Below are 4,712 nucleotides of genomic sequence, written 5' to 3' on the forward strand. Positions count from 1 at the left end.
ACACCCTGGATGTCACATGGTTGAGCAAGAAAACTGATTGCTGTTTGTATGCAGCTCTTCAGACGGCCATCGTATCGCTAGGAAATGCAAGGGATACCGTTGATTGAAGGATACCGTGCTAAACTGATGTCACAGAACGGGTAAGCAATATTTGAAGATGTGCCGGTGTGTGGTCTCATGTTGGGCAAAGAGCGCAAACTGACACGCGGACAGGTTCCGGGTCCGCATCGTGCCTGCACTTTGCATCTGTTTAGCGAGGTTAGCAACGAAACTTGGAAACCGTGTAGAAAAGCGGCTTATAAGAAACCTTCGTGTGCGAGTGAACCGATAGCCTAAGCTCACATGAGCCTGGACTGTTTACATATTTCCCCTCAGGGATCGTCCGGTAGCCGATTTAGTTTGAAGCTGCATCCATTTACGTTGTTGCCATCGGGTGGAAACCGTGCCGCCTGTTGATGGATTCCAGTTCCATTCGATGCACATCATCGGTCTTTCCAGGTTGTGAATATTTCATATCGTTATTTTGCTTCTGTAAACAATTTTCCTTTCGGTGTGTGCGTTGTGTGATGGATTCCCGCAGTGAGGAGCTATTTTGATCCGTTGTGGATAAGCACTGTACAATGATTTGGAGATATTTTTGTGAGGGTCCTATCGATATTGCACTCAGGCTTCTTATAGGTTGAAAATCGATCTGTTGGTATTGGAATCTATCTCCAAAGAAATTCTTTCATAAAAACGATCCCAGTTAACGATTCCATGCATTCGATGCTTTATGTTTTATTTTTGTTAGACAGTAATAGAAACCAAGCTGTTCTTAAAAATAACCCGTTTGCTTTAGGTTTTTTTATTATACAATCACAAAATTCGTTCGCAAACTTCATGTTAACTACTTCATCCAATTATTTAATCATGATGATTTGGTGAGTTATGTATTATATGAACAATTGTATAGACTTCAAAAGAGTTGTCATTATATAAACGTCGATTATTAAACGCAACTTTTAATTTCATAATCGTGTTCCGAAAATCTCAACCAACGAATGCGAAGGATGTTCCTAGCCCATTGGCAATTACCACGTAAGCGGTAGCAACTGGCCAATATCTACAATCCTCATCATCAAACTGTGGTTTTAATGTCTGATGGGTGAGAGTAGATAAAAAATGCTGTCCTAAAATTATTGACAATAATTCAACCATAACCGCTCACTTGCAGTTATTCCCGAAACGTACCGCAACCAAGCCGAGCCAGATTCCTGCCAAAGGATGTTTGCATACGCGGCTGTAAAATAACGTTCCCATCCATATGCTGGGTGCACGAGGTGAAATCTAGCGCAATAAAAGATTCAAGATGTACCATCGATGTCATCTGTTGTACAAAACGGACGCCTAGGCTAGGAAACTTCACAGGATATCCTGCCCTTGGAATTAACGCATTATGCGGCTGAGGCTGGGGTCGGAAAACTTCAATAAAATTTGTCTCCACGATACTGTAGTGTCTGTGGTTTGTACCAATGCAGCCTAACAATTTCGTCGATCGGTAAGTGCGGAAGATGACGGTCTAGATAAAGTATGACATTGCTTTGCCTGATCCTTGCCCGAGTCGTAGGGTTGGCCAACATAATTGGAGTGAAGGGTGAACTCATAAAGGTTTATCATATCTAGCATAGAAATAATAGTTGGGAATCTATCATTTCCCAACCATCTCTGCGGTTCGCTTGATTGTTGAAATAATTGTAATGCGTTGTGACCGCCAAAGTATGTGTTGTTGTTATTTGTCGGTTTATCTTTCATCAAATGATCATTCGTATCCGTGAAAAGTTTTATCCCAAAAAAAGGGTTTATTCTAATTCAACACGGATGCCACACGAACAAGGTTATTGAGATAATTCGCGATTCTGCGGTACAATCGTCAGCTCGTACGACTTAACAGCATGTCCGTTGTGGGTTCAAGCCAACAATACTTAATTAGTCTCGAAAGTTTGTAAAGGCCGGGATGTCCGCGTATAAGACGATACACCAAATATTAGAAAAAGACATTTCTATACAAGATAAATGCGTTACATTTAATGTCAAAATTACCTTCCAGAAAGATTTATTGTAAATAAATTATTTTACTAAAGTATTTCTAGTTCTACCTTCGATATTTTCTTAAACTAATGTATAGATTGACATCAAAATTATGAATAATAAATAGCGGCAATCAACTAAATATTGTAAAGATCATTGCTTAGCAACGCTGTTAAACTATGCAACAATTGACGTCACGATCTACGCGGTCATACTTATGTTTCATAGACTTATGCGCACTCCGCAACTAGATATTAAGTTCTAATATCGAACGATATGGATGAGAATCGAACTCGTCCAGTCTTATATAAGTTGGTATAACTATTAATTATGTAACAGCGTCGCCCAAATTGTTGAAATGACTTAAATATATACAATCCCAGGATTTCATGTCCAAAGATTTTCACCAGCGTAGCTATGGGCCCTACACTTATTGAGCACGTCATTTTTGGCCAATGCGTTGGCGGTGACCCTTGGGTGATATATTGCCCTTGGTGAAGTAAGGTTGGGTCGCTATCACGCGTCCTTACCGGTGCGTGGTGGCATTCATTCGTTGGCATGCACATTGAACTGATCCGCACAGCGGGATGTGCATCCGCTTTGGGTTGGGTTTTCCTTCGCTGCTTTCGATCTCGAAACATGAAACTATCGATGGCAGGATATGGGCGAAATATCGCTGATCTCTGGGACAAAGCATGGATGTTCGGATGAGAAAAAGGTGAAATACGAAAGCAAAAAAAAAGCCCCGAATCGTGCACGACGGTGATTGAAGTATCGCTCTGGGGTCTTGGAGAGTCCTTTGGCTAACCGGAGCGCAAAAGAGGTCTCGGAAGACTAACGCGCGTGGAGGGAGGTTAAGAGTAGAAGATGAAAAGAAAAAGAAATCCGGGATAGAGATTCCAAAGCTGCGTCAAGCACCGCTGTAGAGGCAAAGGTGTGCACCAGATTGTGCTTCACAGTTTCGTTGAAAATCCTTGGCATCGTTCACTCGATAGCGCCTGCTAGCTGGGCTGGTTGCAGGACGTGACGAAGGCCACGCTACGTTTATGAGGATGGCTGAAAAAAGGAGAGAAAAACATCTAACCGTGACACCTGGTATGGAAAGTGACAGAACTGTCAGGAGTTTTCCGGTCCCTGTTTCACGCTACCCTCCCAATCAGACGTAGGACACGTGCAGTTGTCCCTATTCTACGAAACCCATCGGTACCGGGGTGATTAACGATGAAATACCGTGTGCTGATGAAAATAAATATAAAAAACACACACACCCGGCTGCTGGTCGCAAATGGCCGGATACCTAAACGATGGCAGAAACTTAACATGGAAGATGGAAGAGCAAGAGAGTAAACGAGGACGAGCAATCAAGAATCTTTTTGCTCGATTCAAATAAATGGTCACCGAAACTTGTTTTGGTTTGATTGCAGCGTGAAGCTGCAGTTTAAGTAGTGCACTAGCGCAGTGTTCGCAGTTTTCTGGGTCATTAGAATGTGCGAAATAGGGAAAAGAACTTTGAAGAGAATTGTACGATTCGATGCGAAAAAAACGTTGGGAGTCAATAAAGGATGTGCAGAGATGTAGGGTAGCATGGAAAGAAATGCTGGCTCCAACATTTCATATTCAAGGAACAGAATAGATTTTCTCGCACACAAATGGTTTAATAAAAAAAAAATCTCTTTATTTTGTAATAACGAATACCTGTCCTTCTTAAAAGGGTATCATTCAAAAGATAATCGAATCGTTTGGCTTTAATAAATAAATCATTATTTTATTTACTGCAAAACCATTGTACATCTTATGGTTTGGTACGATGGTGAAAAATATAGACTTTAGCTCAAATTTTCTTGTGAAACCAAGCCGGTGTATCGACGTCGAACAGGAATCGAACGCGAAACCATAGAACTGCAACTACTAGACGCTACATCCCTCTCGGTGTTACAAGCATCATCATCGACAGGCTGGTCCAATCGGTAGGTCGAGCCAGGGGTTCCATATCTGCACCATCGGCTCTCGAGTAGCTCTCGCCGCGTATGTAGTTCGGTGTGAGTATGCGTTCACTATAAATCAAATTCAATTTCCAGTTACACTCTCTATTCCTCCCGTCAGAATGGCCTGTCGGAATCGACTCGAGAAGGGATTTAATTTTTTTTAAATTTCTTTCGGAAGGGCAAGGGGTGGTTTTACGGTATTCAGGGTACTTTTTTACTCCACACCAATACACGCCAATACTCTCACCCATACGCACGCATATGCTCGGTCTATCTATCACTATTCCCATTCCCGTGCTGTCATTCTTTGCGGGACGTTGAAATGTGACAATGCCCGCCAAAGGCCACGCACCCTCCCTTCCCTGCTCTGTCTGTCGTCGCAAGCGTCGGCAGCGGCGGCTTTTCCATGTTTCCGCGTAGATTAATCGGAAGGACACTGGCAACGAGACGACCTCCGCACCGTTTCGTTTCCGACACGGGTTGTTGCCAGCGACGCGTCGCCCCGGTTACGATGCGCAATTGGTGGTGGCGTGCGGTATGGTGACGGTGCGCAAATGTTTTGCGCGACCGGGTAGATGAACTGTGATGATGTGCGCACGTCTCACGGCACCGGGCGGAAGCGCAATGCTTCATTAGAAGATTTATGAACAAACGGTCGAA

General features: G+C 43.1%; 1 long non-coding RNA gene across 1 annotated transcript; it reads left to right on the top strand.

The window, feature by feature from the left end:
- The first annotated feature begins 278 nt into the window (after window positions 1-278).
- Window positions 279-1,485, top strand: LOC133393828 (uncharacterized). The gene is made up of 3 exons (XR_009766416.1): window positions 279-920; window positions 1,049-1,144; window positions 1,214-1,485. It is a non-coding gene; the product is annotated as an uncharacterized LOC133393828 (long non-coding RNA).
- The last annotated feature ends 3,227 nt before the right edge of the window (window positions 1,486-4,712 follow it).

The sequence above is a fragment of the Anopheles gambiae genome, chromosome 3 (genome assembly GCF_943734735.2).
Source record: "Anopheles gambiae chromosome 3, idAnoGambNW_F1_1, whole genome shotgun sequence".
NCBI classification, from domain to species: Eukaryota; Metazoa; Arthropoda; class Insecta; order Diptera; family Culicidae; genus Anopheles; species Anopheles gambiae.